The 19,217-nt window shown below is 40.3% G+C and overlaps 1 protein-coding gene and 1 pseudogene across 1 annotated transcript in view; both read left to right on the plus strand.

Moving 5' to 3' along the window:
• LOC103302626 (60S ribosomal protein L7-like) overlaps nt 1-10,910 on the plus strand; it is a 31,912-nt pseudogene extending 21,002 nt beyond the window's left edge.
• CADPS2 (calcium dependent secretion activator 2) overlaps nt 1-19,217 on the plus strand; it is a 486,663-nt gene that overhangs the window by 286,503 nt on the left and 180,943 nt on the right. The gene's annotated exons all lie outside the window — the stretch shown is intronic.

Genomic DNA, 19,217 nt, shown 5'->3' on the forward strand with positions numbered 1-19,217 from the left:
ATTCAGCTCATTTTTCCTCTATTTTTTACATTCTAATAATCTTGACTTAAAAAAAAAAGATTTTATTGGTGTGTTTTTTTTTGTAGAGAGAGAGAAAGGGAGAGGGAGAGAGAGTTTGAGACTGAGAGAGAAACATCTATGAGAGAGTGGAACATCAATTGGCTGCCTCCTACATGCCACCTATGAGGGATTGAGCCTTCAAACTGGGCATGTGCCCTCACTGGGAATTGAACCAGCAACCTTTCGGTGCACAGAATGATGCCCAACCAATGGAGCTACACCAACCAGGGCTAACCTTGACTCTTTAATGTGTGTGTGTGTGTGTTTTTAATTTGGGTTTGATTTGATTTTGTTTTATTCTATCACTTGAGTTAGATTTTCCCCCATTTCTTCAGGAAGTCTTTTTTCACATCAAAATAGCTACTTTTTCTATTTATAGTGATCCTTTATTTTTCTCACCTAGTTTTATCTTTAATTGCCTTCTATATTGGCATAAATGTGATTCTTCTTATTGTATTATACTTCATAATATTTTTTTTTCAGAATTTTCCCTTTGTATGCATTGTTTCTATACTCTCAGAAGCATCATATTTAGTTTTTGTTCTTTGTTTTTAATTGCCATTCACAGGTATTTGTGCAAACTTCCTAGGACAGATAGTTAGTTGTACATATGTTTCTTAGATTAATACTTGAATACTATATATGCTTCATGAAAGTCTTCTCAGATATGCAGCTCATCCATTTTAACTTTTCATTACTCCCATCGGTGAATTATTGGGTCTAATCAGTGATGACCAAGTCTGACCAACTAATAACTTGGGAGGCTTGGTTGGGCCTCCCTTCCCTTAATCTTCATTGGCACCCCTTCCATACTTCTGATCCAATAGCTAAGTTTTTTTTATCTTAAAGTGCTGTGAATACTGTTACTGAAAACATCTTCCAAACCCCCTTTTCTTTTCCTGCCGCCCCACTCACATGAAAAGATTGTTTGCCGTAAGATCCATCTGTGTAGAAATGTCACTCTACCATTTCTAACCCTCCTCAGTAAACGGTCTCACCTGATTAAGTGTGTTGACTTTTCTCCCCCAGTAAACTTCCAGTTTAAAAATGTATTGGATTTGGGTACCTTTTCAGCTTATTGATCTTCATAAATATGATTTCTAGTTAAAGTGGGAAGTAATTTGGATTTTTCAACATGCTCAATTGATAGAAGAATTACAGTGTTCTTCCTTGAATCCCATAGAGCTTTCTACTGTGTATTTTAACTATGTCTGAAAATGCCTTAGCTGCCCTACTTGTACGAGCCCTGTGTCCATGATCTGTGTCTATTTCATCTTTAATTCCTCATTGAATTCTTAGTGCACTGTTTTACAAAGGATAGGTATCTAATTGACAATTATAACCACAAAAACCTCCATTTGTTGAGTCTGCTTTATTTACTATTCTGTAACTATAACCTCTAACTGTTGATTATTCATAAATGCAAAAGGGCATTCGTTAAAATCTATCATTGTCTTGTGTCTTCTACCCTATTCTATGGAGAGGATATTATGATAAGATTTGGGTTTGGAGAAACCCAATTACAGAGGTGATTTCAGTGAGGGCAACTTGTCCTGTTACAGATGTTCTCCTTCTCCCTAGCAGTGAGGTTTAGTTCAGGGTTTCTTCTAAGGTCTTGTTATTCTCTCTTATCCTCAAGTACGATTGGAAAAGTAAAAGTAAGACTTATATTTACATAGTAGAATTTTTTGAAAAGTTCGAAGAGGCCTCAAAGTGCATATGAGTCACGTTTTCTGATGTTGGACTTGATATAACATTCCATTAACCTGCAATTTTACCATTAGCCTTAAAACAAAATCTGCTTGCAGTGGGTTTCTTGTTGAAGTTTCAAATATATGTAAGTGTCCTCATTAGTTTTACAGTGATGGTTTCCATTAGTTCTTAAAGGAGTTTGTGGCCAATGTAAATAGGATAACTTCAGTAGTTGTGCCCTTTCTGTAGAAGTCATGTGAATATAACAGAAAGATGCCTTAACAGCAGCAGTCAATTTTTAAAGTAGGCTATGCGTTCATTATCTAGTAGACTATCACCCTTCCAGTGTGATCATCTGTTACTCTGTTAATTAGCAAGCTGATGAAGTGTATGACTTCCTATAGCTGTGACATCAAAATAAAGCAGAGTGATTGCTTTAAATACATTTAAAGTAGCTAAGTACTTTAAATATATATCATTTTAATTAGTTCTCACAACTCTGTGATATATTTATATAATTATATATTTGTGTGATATAATTGAGATCACTTTTATGCCAATTTACTGAGAGATTACTGTGACATAAAGAGGTTAAGAAATTTGACCGGTCATACAACTAGTAAGTGACCATGATTTAAACCTCAGTTTGTCGAATTCCAGAGCTTATTCCTAAACCAATAGGCACCACTGTCTAATAGTACGCAATGCTTTTTTCAAGTGATTATACTAGGAGCTCATAAAACTCAAATGCTACCAAAGGCAAGGCAAGCCACATAAATGTGTGAAGTGATTAATTATAAAGTCATGAAGAGTGGAATGATCAGCATTATGAGAATCAAGAGGACATGAAAAGAAATTCAAAATATACATATATATATATATTTAATGCTGTGCTTTCAAAGCACATCTGCAGGCCAGACTTGACCCATAAGTTCACCACATTTTCGTCTCTTTGTTTATAGAAATTATTCCTCTCTATTTTTGCCTCCAAATAATATTTGAGGCTTTGCTAGTTGCCACACATTCAGAAATAGCATTTTTTTTAATGAGTAAGGGACCATAGTTACATATTTTGAAATTGATTTCATTGAAATAAGAATGAAAAGAATTAATTTTTTTCTTTCTTAAAATGTATTTTGTTTTTTTTTTTTAATTAATGAAGTCCCAAGGGTGTACACTGCTATTACTCTGCCATCTGACACGATGATCCTTCCCATCGTCTACTCTGCAGTTATCTGACATTAGGGTTTGAGAGGTATAGCCCTGTTAGTTATGGAATAAATAATTTTCAAACTAAATTTTGGGTCTTAAGATAGGACATAGAATTCAGTATCAGTCTGATATTTATTCATCCTCTCAGAATTGTATCAGAATACAGGCTTGGCATGGTGACTATCTTAATTCATAGATACATTTTTAATACATGTTTTTACTGATTTTAGAGAAGAAGGGAGAGAGAGATTAGAAACATCAATGAGAGAGAAACATGGATCAGCTGCCTCCTGCACGCCCTCTTCCCCCAGGGATCAGGCCTGCAACCCAGGCATGTGCCCTGACCAGGGATTGAACCAGCAACCTCTTGTTGCATGGGTCATTGCTCAGCCACTGAGCCACACCGGCTGGGCCATAAATACATTTTAAGCCTGTGTCTTTGTAGTAATTTATATAAAAAGCAAATGTGCATAATGTCTTTTGTCCAAGTGAGTACTTTTGATAGCCTCTGCGTAGTTATTTTGCTAAAATAACATTTAGACAATATAGTGGGAGGGCTTTGTTGAAATAAGCTTTAACTGTTAAACATGTATAATGGTCCTAGTTTAAGGAATTTGCCTTTGTACAAAAGCAAATTATTTTGATTATTGAAATGTAAGATAAGGAAACAAAATTTCTCATGTTTAAGTTCCCTGGAATTTAGATCAAAATCGAAATCATTCTTTTAAAAGAACTCAGGTACAGTAAATGTAATTTATATCACCACATATTCAAACTTCTACGTCGGTGGCACATTAGGGAACACACAGGGCTGGAGATGTGAAGATTATATAATGAGGATAATAAAGGAGTGAAATGCGATGTGCCTCCGGTGCATATTAGTAGCTAATTCCAATATGAATGCTTTGCAATCATTTGTCGGTTGAGATGCATGTGTTCAGCTAAATGGAAATCTTGGCCGTTCTCTCATACACCCCATTATTTGTAATTGAACACCTGATTTCCATCATGCAACAAATTAACATCTGCACTAGAGCTGCCGTTTATGCATATGGATACACTGATTAGAATTTTGCGGATAGATACTTGAAAACAAAAAGACAACATTGTGAAACACTTCCAGCCATAATTTTTGATTACATATTGAGAACCGTTTAATTATCTTACTCCATTTAATTAGCCCTTCTACTTAGGTCAATTGCTTTTTTTATTAACATGACATGTTAGCAATTTGTTAATTGGCATGAAATAACATGAGGCTTTTCTGAGTGTTTCATGTGTGCTTAAGGAAGCTAAGGAAAAGGCAAAGTGGTAAATGTGTTCATTAGCCCCCGTTAGCATTTATAGTGCCGCGGTGTGGTGCCAGCAAATTATGTGATTCTGTCCTGTGAATGTCTTTCCTTTATTATACCAGAGGAGATTGTTGATTTGAGTGATTACCAGAATTATAAAAAAAAAAAAAAAAAAACAACAACAACAACAAAAAACCCACCGTAAATGTGAATATACATTTCAAATATATATGAAGGTAAGAGAATGATGAAAAGTGAAGAAGATATATGTATATAAATGCTAGTAGGTAGGAGAGGAAATAGGCAAAAGACACATATTTGCGTGTAAGAAAATTATTAAGAAAAAGATTGTCAGTATCAAGCCTTTAAGCTCCAAGCCTCTTTACTATTATGTTAAAAATTATGTTAAATGATTTTTAGATATAATAGTATTCAATTTGTGACATTGACTAAGGCTCCTTTGTGTATTGATTCCATATATCCCCATCAAAGTAAAAAGTATATTCAGCTGATAAGTGTTTAGGTATAGTACCACAAAATATTATGCACATTTCTGTGGAGTGGAGTGTAAAGATATTATTGATTACACCTAGGAAACACTTGATTTTATCCTAAAGAATTCCTCGAGGATATGGCACAAATAGATGATTGCCAGTAATCTTGCATTGGGGAAACAAGTTTAGCAGAACACATGTAACCACCTTGCCTTACAGTCATTAAGCACGAATGATTTTCTTTCTAACCTCTAAATGAGTTATTATTACAACTAGAGGCCCAGTGTACAAAATTTGTGCACAGGTAGCATCCCTAGGCCTGGCCAGCGATCAGGGCCAATCGGGGCCTTCTGGCTGCCGGCTGGGGCCTTCCTTCATCCTGCGCTGCCCCCTGGTGGACAGCATGTCATAGCAAGCGATCAGTCTCCCGGTTGAACTCCCGCAGGAACAATTTGCATATTAGGCTTTTATCTATACTAATAAAAGAGAAATATGCAAATTGACTGTGCCTCTGTGATGCCCATCAGCCAAACAGGAGTGAGTATGCAAATTAACCAAACAAAGATGGCTGGTTAATTTGCATACACAGGCACGGAGTGGCTGGGCAGGGTGGGATGCCTACTATGAGGGGGAGGGCAGGGAGTGGAGGGAGCTAAGGAGTGGTGCTCTGGCCGGGAGCGAGGACTTGCAGGCTCCTGGGCAGCCAGGAGCGAAGCCAGGGGAAGGAAAGCCTATTCTTGCATGAATCTTCATGCAACAGACTTCTAGTATATATAGATGCCATCACAGCTTTGAGGAACTTAATGATTGTGAGAATGGAGAGCATAGAATAGTATTGGTCTTCCTGTTACTTCCAGCTTTTCTGGCTGCAACCATGGAGGGGCATTACATTAGAGAGAGGGGGAAGGGAGAAGAGAGAGAGAGAGAGAGAGAGAGAGAGAGAAAGAGAGAGAGAGAGACACTAATATATATTCTACTGTATTCTAAATAGGATTACTTCATGCCAGCATAGAAGTGAAGAGCTAAAAGAGATTTTGCAATTCTTGGCAAAACACATTAGTGTTTTTTAAATAAAACATTGAGGGTAAGAGTGGCTAGCATTTCTCAAGTATGTATTGATTCCATGAACCGGTTCTTGGTGTATCTGGGCAAAGCACCAGGTTGAGCATTCTGGCAAATACAATGATTAATTTACAGTGACTTCATCCTCTTGAGAATTGTTCTAATTTCTTTCTTGTCAGTAATGTTTCCATCCACATAGGGGCACTATGATCAAATACAGGGTGGGCAAAAGTAGGTTCACAGTTGCAAGTCAGTGAGAATTTATTCTTGTATTAATTAATTAATGTATCATTTATTTGCATTATTTCCAATATGAACAACCATAAACCTACTTTTCTCCACCCCTGTATAAGAAGAAAAGAGACAAATTGTGTTTGTTGTTTTTTTGTTTGGTTTACTTCAGTTAGAAAAATTGTTCAGAGTACTACTGTAGGGAAACCCTAACTAGTTATATATTTTTAGGTAACATAGCTTTTTAGATGTGCATATGGCTGCGATTTTTGTTTGTGTTTGTTGGAGTTGCAGTAGGTATAGACTGATCAGTGGTTAGCGTGTGGTCTCTGCACTAGGAGCCCAGCATCCCCTGGGAGCCTGTAGAAAAGGCAGGTCCTCAGGCTGCTCCACATCAGAAATCAGGGTGTGGAGCTCAGCAGTATGGCTTTCCCAAGCCCTCTGCAAGCTCCAGCGCTTGCTAACATTGGAGAACCATTGAATTAGAATAGGTGGATTTTGACATACTTTTAAAGCTTCTAACTGTTGAAAAGTTATTAGGTTAAAAATTATCAAATGGGCTTGAAATATTGTGAAAATGTATTTCTTAGGAAAAGTTCCTCTCCTACATGAACAATAAATGAGTCTGAAGAATTAAACTACTGCCCCCCCATGATTATACAACCAGGGTCAGATGAGTCAGAACAGTTAGTTGATTAGTCACTTCCATCCTTTGCCCCCCACCCCGCCCCAATTTTCAATCAAGTGAAACTTAAGCTAAGTCATTTGTTTTCTATTATATAGATAAATCAGCCAAGTAATTTAATTTCTCAAATATAACTCCTTGTGATGATGTCAAGACATGGCCTTATATTGAAAGAGCTATTATATCTACTGGGTCATCTGATTCTTGGAGTAATTCTTTGAGGCAATTTAGGAAACCAATCATTGCCTCTGTTTACAGTTAGGAAAAGCTGAGACCAGTTTTAGAATCCTAAGTGTAATATTCAGATAGAGACTATACTAACCCCTTTTTAATAAGTGGTTAACTTTGTTCCCCTGTTCCTGAGAGTTAGTGAGAACTGCTGGAAGAGAATCCTGCTGCCTGTAAAAGAACCATAAACTTCTAATGTGTTAGTTAGGAAGGAGAATACTCTGGGATGTGGGTTTCCCTCCCTGGAGGTATTCTCTCACATCCTTCCTTCCTACCAGACCAGGACTCAGATGTGCCCTGCCTGCCCCTCATTTTTTTTCTCTTCCATCTGGACTCTCCTTCCTTGTTTTTCTTTCATCAGTTACAATAGTTAGAACTTCCAACGCCTTTATGCTGAGGAGGAACAAATAAAGTCACCACAGAGAATAAGCCAGTCAGAGAAAGACAAGCATCGCATGATCTCATTCATATGTGGAGTCTAATGGACCAAATAAACTGATGATCAAAAATAGACCCAGAGACACAGAAGCATGAACAGACTGTTGAACCTCAGAGGAAAGGCAGTGGAGGGTGGGTGGGAAGAGATCAACCAATGAGCTTGTATGCATATATGTATAACCCGTGGACACAGACCATGGGGTGGTGAGGGCCTGGGGGGAGCAGGGAAGACGTGAGCCATTAAAGGGAGAAAAGGGGGGCCCTATGTAATACTTTCAACAATAAAGATTAAAAGAAAAAAGAAACACCAGTAAAGCTTGCCATCAGCCTGGTGGGTTCTGACTGTTTATCTGCTGTCGTGCTCTACCCAAAGGCTGGCCTGATTTAGCTGGTACCTCACAAAGGTGCCCTGGGATTTCGCTCTTAGTCTTCTCTCCAAATGAAGACTCTTACCTTAACAGCCACCAGCAGGGAATGGCCTCCTCTGTAAGTGACCAGTTTTTCATTCACAACCAAGTCACAACTAGTCCAGGATGCATCCTCCCAATATGCAAGGAGTGGTCTTGGTCTGATTGTTCTGAGATCAAGGCCACCTTCTCCATATGTAAGAGCTAAAATCATACGTGAAGGTGAGTGTTTTATGTACATACTAGAGGCCAGGTACACAAAATTTGTTCACTGGGGGGGGGGGGGGGTGGGGTCCCTCAGCCCAGCCTGTGCCCTTTCGCAGTCTGGGATCCACTGTTGCACTTGCCAGCTGTGAGCCTGGCTCAGGGCTTCTGGCTGAGTAGCGCTCCCCCTGTGGGAGTGCACTGACCACTAGGGGGCAGCTCCTGTGTTGAGCGTCTGCGCCCTGGTGGTCAGTGCATGTTATAGCGTCCAGTTGTTCCACCATTCAGTCTGTTTGCATATTAGTCTTTTATTATATAGGATTAGGTGGTGGCCATTCCTTTACAATCTATACTAATAAAAGGGCAATATGCTAATTAGACTGGACATCTTACAGATGACCTTCCGGATGGCCTTCCGGACAAAGCCACGGTGGCGGGTCAAAGCAGAGGCAGTCAGGTGTGATCAGGTTGGCAAGGGAGAGCAGTTAGGGGGATCAGGCCAGCAGGTGAGAACAGTTAGGGGAGATCAGGCAAGCAGGCAGAGGCGGTTAGGTGCGATCAGGCAGGCATGTAGAGGCGGTTAGGTGCGATCAGGCAGGCAGGTAAGCGGTTAGGAGCCAGCGGACCCGGATTGCAAGAGGGTGCAGGCTGGGCTGAGGGACTCCCCCCACCCTCCCATGCACGGATTTCATGCACCGGGCCTCTAGTTAACTATAACTGTGAAGTGAATCTGGTGGCAAAGTTGAAATATAAATATTAAGTGAATATTTTTGTAGTGTTAAAAGTACCAGAAGTTATAGGCTATATTTATGGTAGTTTTATAATAATAGCTATATCTACCTTATAGGTTGTTATATTAATTGACATAATATATGTAAACTATAAAATAAAATGGCTAGAATTCAGTAAATCTTTAAAAATATAACCTGTTATAAGGAAAACTATGATGAAATGCATTGGGAATAGTTATTTGAAAAGCATCAGAATAGAATGGATGCTATCACAGAATATATTCTATTATAGTCTGTCATTTTAAACTTTTAGATTTAATTAAAAGGTTAATTAACTTGAATGCTAACTGAATAAGTTTCACTGGAAATCTTTTTATATTTTAAACTAAGTTGTTGAAAATTCCCTTAATATTTACTACAATTTTGTATTGCTTTCTAGAGTAGAGTCCGTAAATATGTTTTACTTTTATTTGATTCTTAAGGGTCATTTATTTGCTTATGATCATCCATCCATCTGAGACTCTCTGACTTCTTTGGTAGTTTATCTTCACTTTTCATCATTTTTCTACTTTATGTTAATGGTTAGCATATCTTCTGTCCTAAACGGCACCAAGTAAATACTAAGTAAATATCACTGAAGAGCACTGACTCCAACATATGTCTTGCAGTCTGTGAAGTAAGTTTTTCTTGTCTATTTTCCTCTAATTTTAGAGCAAACAAAGTGGGGAACAGCCCTCTGATAAATTGAAAATGATCGGATTCTAGCCAGTTACAGTATGATTTATAACTTCCTAGTAATTCATGCATTTCACTGAAACATGGATATGTTTGTACCCCACCCAAGGATGTAATTATGATTCGGACCTGCAAGCAAGATTCCCCATTTTTTTCCTAGGAAAAAATATCACTCATTAATTGCAAATGAACAGATCTCAAACTTCTCTTCAGTTCTTCTGCTGTTTCGGAGGTGCCACCATAAAGAGAATTGAAACAAATATATATTCACAGGTTACTGTCTCCTATGTACTGATTTTTTTTTTATGCTCCATCTTATTATTGTGTTTACTTACTAAGAGTGCTTTTTCTGGCTGTAACCATGGAGGGGCAGAAGAGAAGAAAAGAAGGTTCCTGCTACGCCAGAAACCCTTAAGAAAAAGCAAAGGAACTTGGCAGAGCTGAACATCAAGCACCTGGGAAACAAGTTTGCCCAAAAGCCGCTTCCAAAGGCAAGGGGGAAGGTTATTATGAAAAAGCTAGCCTTGGCCAGTGTGGCTCAGTTGGTTGGAGCTTCATCTGGTACACTGAAAGGTGGTGGTTCGATTCCCTATAAGGGCACATACCTAGGTTGCAGGTTTGATCCCTGGTCAGCTGCGTATGGTAGGCAACCAATCTATGTTCTCTCTTACATTGATGTTTCTCTCTCCTTCCCTCCCTCCCTCCCTCTTTCCATCCCTCCATCTCTCTCCATCCCTTCCTCCCTCCTTCTTTCTCTCTCTAGCCCTCCCTTCCTCTCTCCAGCCCTCCTTCCCTCTCTCTCCTCCCCCTCTCTCTAAAAATCAATGAACTTGTCCTCCAATGAGGACACACACACAAAAAAGGAAGAAAGAGCTAAAACACTATCACAAGGAACATAGGCAGATGTACGCAACTGAGATTAGGACGTCAAGAAACCTGGCAACTTTTATTACCTGCGGAACGCTGATTGGCATTTGTCCTCGGGATCAGTGGGATCAGTGGTGTGAGCCCAAAGGTTGGAATGGTGCTTGCCGCACCTTTGCCACATCTCCAGTGGCACCTTTGTTAAGCTCCACAAGGCTTCAGTGAACACGCAGAAGATTGGGAAACCATGTATTACATGGGGTACCCGAACCTGAAGTCAGTAAATGTATTCATCTCCAAGCATGGTTATGGCAAAATCAACAAAAAGCGAATTGCCCCGAAAGAACACATTGATTGCTCGAACTTTTGGTAAATACCGCGTCATCTGCATGGAGAAGCTGACTCGTGAGATCTGTACTGTTGGAAAATGCTTCAAAGAAGCAGACAGCTTCCTGTGGCCCTTCAAATTATCTTCCAAGAGCTAGAATGAAGAAAAGACCACCCGTTTTGTGGAAGGTGGAAACGCTGACAACAGGGAAGACCAGCTCAATAGACTTATTAGAAGGATGGACTGAGATATCTACCATGGTTATTTTTGTAATCTGGCCAGTTAATAAACAGTGAGTGCTTTAAAATGGGGGGTGGGGGGGAGAGAAATTCAGAGATACCTTCAGAATGGCTTTAATTCCTTTCTGTGAAGTAACCCTTATATTTTACATGTTCACATGACAGAATTCTAATCTTCAGCCCTAACTTTATGATTAAATGGGAGAGGGCCTCTGTTTATACTTGGTTTAAAAACGTAGGTGCAAAATGGTTACTTATCTCCTTTTCTCCATCTGCGCTTCTCTTTCACTTTACTTTTGCCTGTGAATGTATAACTGTCAAGTTATTCCATGAAGATGGGAATATTGAGTTATTTGAATGAGTGTATATTTTTGTTACGTTGAGGAAAATGTTTTTCCTCTACTCACACATGCCTTAAAATGGGAGAAAGCAAAGGGCCTGATTTTGTTTCAAAGTTGCGATTATAGTTCTTGTTTGACAAAAGTGATAATATGTTTCTCCAGTAGATGGCGCAAGCATTCCCTGAAAATAGAAAATATTGTCTGGACTAAAGAAAGTGGAGAACTTTGTAATAGAGGTAGCACTGTTTAAGCAGTAGTAAGTAATCTTAAAGACATTTTCTTTTGGAAGAAACCTAAGAAGAGGTTAAAAGAAGGTGAAGTCATAGTTCACTTTGCACATATCAAACTTGTCAAGACATTTTATCAAATTAATGCAGAAAAACTTTAATGTGGTATATGAATAATCAAAGATATATCACTACTGTCAATTTTAACTAAAACTATCTGAGACTTGAAATTCTGAATATGTTTTGTAAACGATAAAGGTTATTTCTGTTGATTACCTTGGTTTCATTTTTCTTTGTATCCTGCATTTATAGGCAAAAGCATTGTGAATATAGTTTAACAGATAAATAAATGTAATTCTTTCTTTTTAACACCAACGGTGATTATAATTGGGATTTTAAATTACAGATTATTTATTTTATTTTTAATATATTTTTATTGTTGATAGTATTACAGATATCTCCCATTTTCTGCCCTTTTACCCACTTTCCCCCCTTCATGAATTCATAATCTTTAAGTTAAAGAAGAGAGAGAGAAACATTTTATAAGCCTAATGAATTCCAACCTGATTGTGAGGTTGGAATTATTACTGTTGCCTTTATGTATTTTGCTATTCATTTTCCTTCAAATAAGTAAATCTGTAGGAAAAAGAAACTGATCATCAAAGTACACTTTCTGTCTGTAGTAGTCTGGAATTTTTGCCTGGTTGGTAAATAGTAATTTCTTAAGAACCGAAGGAACTTAGTAGCTAGGAAACATAAAATGTATACTCGATAGAAATACTACTTTTATCTGATGAATGAGAACTAGTTGTAACTTATGTGTTATCATAGATATGCTTATTTTAAAAATAGATACCCTCGGTTTGGAAGGTCCTTTTTTCTAAATGGACAAAGTTGAAAAATTACTGCCACTCCAAGCCTTCCAAAGAGTCTTTTAAAATTGTTGGATTGAAATATTTCTGGAATATTACACTACTAATATAATGATAATGATGATGATGGTAATGATGCCTTGATTTATATTGAGCTTTATAGTTTCAAAGGCTCTTTCACATATATCATTTCAGTAGATTTTCGTCATGACACTGTATTATAGTCAGAGCAAATATTGCTATTCCGATTTTACAGATGAAAAATGTGAAAGTCACATCGGGCACATAAGAGTTACTAAAAGTTAAAGGGTCTCAAGAGAATCATTCCTTTGTGTTCTTGTTCTTTGTTTTTCTTTGTTCTCTCCCTCCTCCCCCCCCCCCCCCCCGGCCCCCATCATTTTCACTATTTCATCTCTGTTTTGGAAAAGTACTTATTCTGTACTTCCGGTATATGCTTTCATGTGGAGGGACAGTAATACCCCTGGCTTCTCTCCCTCCTCTGCCCTCGCCCCCCCCCCCTTTTTTTTTTAACATATCTGATTGATTAGCTTGAGAGCAGGAATTAGGCCTGCATACGTCAGCCCTTTCCTCTCTGTTTGTCCCTTGAAGGTGAGTGTTCATAGGGAGCACCAGCTCTCCGCTTCGCCCTGCATCTGTGCCTCTGCAGCAGGGCCTCCATGTGGGCAGGCCTATCCTATCTGGCCCTGTCTGTGACTGGAGTGGGAAAAGTATGTCTAATGGTAATACTGACCCTAGTAAAGGAGCCTCCTTCTTATAGAAAGAAACACTCTTCAGTATTATCTTTATAAGGTAACTAGAGGCCCGGTGCACTGATTCGTGCACTGGTGGGGTCCCTTGCCCTGGCCTGCGGGATTGGGCCAAAACTGACTCTCCGACATACCCCGAGGGGTCCCAGATTGCAAGAGGTTGCAGGCCAGGCCGAGGGACTCCACCGGTGCATGATCGGGCCCAGGGAGGGACCATGGGAGGGCTCCAGAGTGTGTCCTGTCCATCTCGCCCAGTCCCAATTGGCCAGACCCGAGCAGCAAGCTAACCTACTGGTCATAGCATCTGCCCCCTGGTGGTCAGTGCACGTCATAGCGACCAGTCAAATGAACAGTCGGACACTTAGCATATTAGGCTTTTATTTTATAGGATGTTTTAGCCTCTTGTTAACTCTTTTGTCTTTAGCCAACTGTTTAGAACTTAGGTAGAGAAAAGAGGTCCTAAAGTTTTGGGCCGCCTCAGAGATTCCAACAATATTTATATGTCAGAAAGGGGTTTTTTGTTTGTTTGCTTGCTTGCTTTTTATATTTTTACTGATTTCAGAGAGGAAGGGAGAGGGAGAGAGATATAGAAACATCAATGATGAGAATCATTGATCAGCTACCTCCTGCTGCCTCCATGCCCCCCCCCCACCCCCTATGATCAAGCCCACAACCGCAACCCAGGCATGTGCCCTTGACTGGAATCAAACCCGGGACCCTTCAGTCTGCAGGCCAATGCTCTATCCACTGAGCAAAACCAGCCAGGACATGTCATAAAGTTTTTTTAAAAATGAATGTTAATGAGAACTAGGAGCCCAGTGTGCGATTTGAAATCGCACGGCGCCGCCCACCCTCGAGTCGCCAGTCTGGCCCTGCCTCCCTCCCTGGCCCCGCAGCAGCTAAGGCCACTGCTGATCCAGCCCTGCCTCCTTCTCCAGCCCTTCAAGCAGCCACAGCCGCTGCTGATCAGGCCCTCCCCCAGCGCAGGTGCGCAGAGGCTCCTGCTGCCCCGCCCCCGACGCTGCGCACGCAACCTCCTCCTGTCCTGTTGACCCTTTACAGTGTCCTGGTTAATTAGCATATTTCTCTATTATATATATAGATTGTAATATCTGGTGGCATTTTGAGATCTTTAGGCATAGAATATATCCCATTTCTTTTGAACTTAAAAGACCCTTGTACTACTGTGACCTTGTACTACTGTGACCTTCAGCTCTGGGTCAAAGGGTCTCATCTAAAGTGCTGCCTGTCTCTTTTCCAGATCCTGGGATGGTGGGTGGCTTGGACTCCTAACATCTACCTGATCCTGCTTTCGTAGGAGCCACTTTGTGCTTCCTTTATGCTATTAAATATCCCATTTTAAGTTAAACTTCAGAATACCATTCTGCTGCTAAAACTGTTTGAATACTCTTGATGAAATAAATGTAAACATACCAACTTTATGGAAAATCTGAAGTCTTACTTTTACCTGTATAGAGAGTATACACATTTTTGCTAGAGTTTACCTTCTTCATCGGGTTTCTGTTGTGATGGTTCCTAATGACAAAACTAAGAACAGCCACTTAGTCATTCCAAAAAATGTTTGTGGAATATCTGCTCTCCAGAGGTACTGTGCCAGAACGAGTGCTGAGTCACCTGAGGCCCTGGCCTTCACAGGTCTTAGGGCCTTGTGCTGGATTAGACCTTAGTCCACTAGGCCACGCCACAGCCCATGGCTCTGGAGAAATGCCCACATCTTACCCAATACATGTAATAAGGAAATGTGTTCTTATTGGGGACTAGAGGCCCGTTGCACGAAATTCGTGCACGGAGAGTGGGGGTGTCCCTCAGCCCAGCCTGTACCCTCTCCAATCTGGGACCCCTTGAGGGATGTCCGACTGCCCTCTCACAATCCAGGACTGCTGGCTCCCAACTGCTCGCCTGCCTGCCTTCCTGATTGCCCCTAACTGCTTCTGCCTGCCAGCCTGATCACCCCCTAAACCACTCCGCTGCCAGCCTGATTGATGCCTAACTGCTGCCCTGCCAGCCTGTTTGCCCCCAACTTCCCTCCTCTGCTGGCCTGGTCACCCCTAACTGCCCTCCCCTGCAGGGTTGATTGCCTCCAACTTCCCTTCCTTGCAGGCCTGGGTCCCTCTCAACTGCCCTCCCTTGCAGGCCTGGTGCCTCCCAACTGCCCTCCCCTGCTGGCCATCTTGTGGTGGCCATCTTGTGTCCACATGGGGGCAGGATCTTTGACCACATGGGGGCATCTATTTTGTGTGTTGGAGTGATGGTCAATCTGCATATTACTCTTTTATTAGATAGGAGGATAGAGGTCTGGTGCAGGGGTGGGGGCCAGCTGGTTTGTCCTGAAAGGTGTCCCGGATCAGGATGGGGGTTCCCTTGGGGCGTGGGGCGGCCTGAGCAAGGGGCCTGTGGTGGTTTGCAGGCCAGCCACGCCCCCTGGTGACCCAAGAGGAGGCCCTAGTATCTGGAATTTATTTACCTTCTACAATTGAAACTTTGTAGCCTGGAGCAGAGCCAAGCCTCCTGTTTGCTCCATGGCCGGCAGCCATTTCTGTTGGGGTTAATTCACCTTCTATAATTGAAACTTTGTAGCTTGAGTGGAGGCTTAGGCCTAGCAAGGGCAGGAGGAAAGCTTGGCTTCCTCCGTTGCCTGGGAAACCTTGCTCTCTGTGGCTGTAGCCATTTTGGTTGGGTTTATTTGCATATTCGCCCTGATTGGCTGGTGGGCGTGGCTGGTGGGTGTGGCTTAGGCATAGCGAAGGTGCGGTCAATTTGCATATTACCCTTTTATTAGGTAGGATGTCAGAGAGGGCTTCTCTGAGAAAGGAAGAAATTGGAAATGTGTGGTTCAAGTATTAAATTTAATTTGCTGGAAAAGGATGAAATTGTAAGATGTGCGGGACCGATGGGGTAAGATATACAACACACCAATAATTAGAAAAGCCATGAGAACTCTGCATATTTCTGTAAAGGAATGCTTGGTGTCAAAGTAAGCCAAGAAAATTACCAGGATCTCAGCACAGGCTATGTTTACAAATGTGAGCAATCAAAGAAATGTCTGTGACCAACTAACATGTTCAGAATTCAAGAACAGGGTATCAGAGAAAGATTAGCAAGAATAAGAGCAAAGCTGGATCTTCAGCCCGGCGTATTGGGCTGCTCATTAAAACAGCCACTGAAGTACTTACTACAAGGGTGAAGGACAGGGACAGGACACAGAAGCCAACGTGCAAGGTCAGAGCTGGAATGATGGCAAGGGGATCTCACTGCTCAGTCCCTGGGCCTTCAACCGGATCTCCACCCTCCTTGGATACAGACAAGATTAATACGAAGCATAAGATTGAGTGTTCAAGTGACAGTTCAGGTAAAAGAAGGCTGTTGGGGAAGAGAATCTGTGAAGCTTGCTGGTCATTGGGAGAAATTCAAATACCTTGGGAAATAACTCACAAGAAAATAGTTACTTTAAATGTGGGCTAACACATTTGTTTTCTAAATCTCACCGCCCTTCAAAAATGCCCCTGTTAACTAAGATCAGAGAGGCGCATTACAGAGGCCTTTCCGGAATCATCCATTATCCATGAAGATTAGAATTCAAATTTTACAAAAAGCTTTTTTTCAAACATACATCTTTATAGATTCTTAATTAAATGAAGTGAGAAGTGAAGAAGATATTTAATTATGATTAGGGTGTTAGTTAATTCCTAGCAGAATGTAAAAACTCAGTCATATAATTTTATTGCCTGAAGACTCATTAGTAGTCATCTAATCCTGCTAATTGCCTGAAGTGTATGCCAGAAGACCTTCTGTGAAAAGATCCTATGATTTTTGGAGACACTATATACACTGTTCTCCCCACCCACCCCCACTCCTCAGCATCTTCTTATCCAGGTCTTTTACAGGCTCTTGCAAGTCCTCACATAGAGACTTTAGCTTTGGTTAGCTCAGTATTCCTCACATTTGCCCACCAATCCCATTCTTTTTCTGCCGAATACTTCCTTATATCCAGATGTTCCAAGACACACCATGAACAACATTGAATCTCAAATTACCTTCTCAATGATTTTCTTTTTAGTATAGATGTAGTTTATAAAATGGGCATTTTATGTATATATTTCACTTGAATTTATCCTAAATAGGAAGATGGTATGATATTATCTCCATTAATAGATAAGGAAACTGAGGTCTAAATTATTTGTGTTAAATCAGGATTACCTATGTTACATATAATGTTTAACAGTGTTTGATCATTTTGCTTTTGCTTGGGAATAGTGTGCCCCAAAAGGGAAGGCATTTTCTATAGTCAGTATCACATACTTGGATACATACATAAAAGCTTTTGCTGAAACTTTTGTTTATCATTACCAGCCCAATTACATTTTCAGGAAGAGGAAAGCGTAGTGGAATATCTTACACAAATATCTAGGATTGTGTAAGTGGATTATTTCAGTTTAAATCTTTACGGTGCCCTAGAGCTTTTGTAAAGTGGAGTGGAGTGTCCTTCCCTTTGAAGAGTATCAGAGCCCGAACCCCAGGGATTCAGATCTGCGCAGCCTCTCCCCCACTCTTCCTAGGGGATGCAGCATAGACTTGATTCTATGCACGTTTAGGGTAGGTTGGGGTAGTTTGCTTAATGTATTCTTCGGATATTGTCCCCTCATATCCTCTTCTGAAACATTTTATAATTAGCTTGGAAAGTCCACTAACTTTCTTGAACTTTTAACAGATCAGTGAAGCTTCTGCAGATTCAAAAAAAAGTATTACCATATTTTGAAGAACATTTAAACTGAGGAGACACATGCTTTACAAAATTAGATATCCTACGTAGTTGTATAATTTTGCAAACACCAGTATTGAAGAGATCATGAACCATTACAAAGTATATAGTAGGGCACTTTTTCTGCCAATCGAGATGTGAAAGAAAGCTGATCAGTTATCAAAGCTAAATGTAGGAAAAACTTCCTTTTTAATAAGAGAGTTCTCTGTAGAGTTTGGTTTAGTTGGATTGTTGGGCTTTGTTTAGCTTTTCATAGAACCACTTCCATGGTTCCCACTTCAGTTTTGTTTTTAGGTGACAGTGCATTGGAGTTTAGAATTCCCCCTTTAAGAAGGACCAGTTGTAGTTCTCGGTGTCTGATCTGGGGTGGAATGGGCGTTTATGGCCTTCTCAGCTTAGTGGTTTGCCGCTTTCCATACTTTAGATTGTACAGTGCAAGCCAGTTTTTAAAAGCACTTTTACACCTTAGACTGTTACACTTAATCTGAGATTTAACTCAGATTAAACTAGCAGATGATGGGATTTAGGAAAAGGAGGGGTGACAATGTTTATTATATTGTTTATATTATCTACAAAGTGATACAAAAATGAGTGGAGAACTCTACATTTTACCGAAGTTTGCTTTTATAAATCTCCTCTTTATACAGCACACACATTTTAACTTCTTGCTCAACAATAGGAGCTTCTGAATTTTCTTCATTCATAATTTTTACCTAATTTGTTTGGTGATGATCCTGTCCTTGCCTCCCTACCTCTGTACTCTTTCCCATAAGAATTCGGAAAGTAGGAAAAGCCAACTGCACAGTATTTACTTCTAGGTTTCTTAATGCCCAGGTTGCACTGTTGTCTGGAATCAGTTTCTTTTTCTCATCCTTAGCTGAAAACAAAACAAACAAACAAAACTGTCCTAATGTTATGGGGTTAAATAAAAGAGAGAAGGTAGTGAAAGGAAGAGTCCCTTCAGGCAAGCAGCGGAGGACTGCAGGGATGACTGCAAGTGCCTGCGGGCATTTGGTCCCTATCGGTTTTCACATCCAATGCGGTGGTGCCCGCAGATAGCCTGTATTGTTGTCAGTTAAATGGGATCATGAGTGTCTGAAAGGTGTTTGAGAATGAACCGAAAATCATTTTCACAAGTGGATGATTACTTCTGCCACGTGTTAACCGAACTCTATCAGAATGGCCCAGATTCTTGAGCCTGCATTAATTGCTCTTTCAACCTTGACTGAGGCTTCTCTTTAAGAAAGCCCTTTCCAGGACTAAACTACTCTATATATTGATTTTTCTCCCTTTCTGTATTTTTCCTTGAGAAATGAAGGCTTGTAGGA

The sequence above is a fragment of the Eptesicus fuscus genome, chromosome 14 (genome assembly GCF_027574615.1).
Source record: "Eptesicus fuscus isolate TK198812 chromosome 14, DD_ASM_mEF_20220401, whole genome shotgun sequence".
Lineage (NCBI taxonomy): Eukaryota > Metazoa > Chordata > Mammalia > Chiroptera > Vespertilionidae > Eptesicus > Eptesicus fuscus.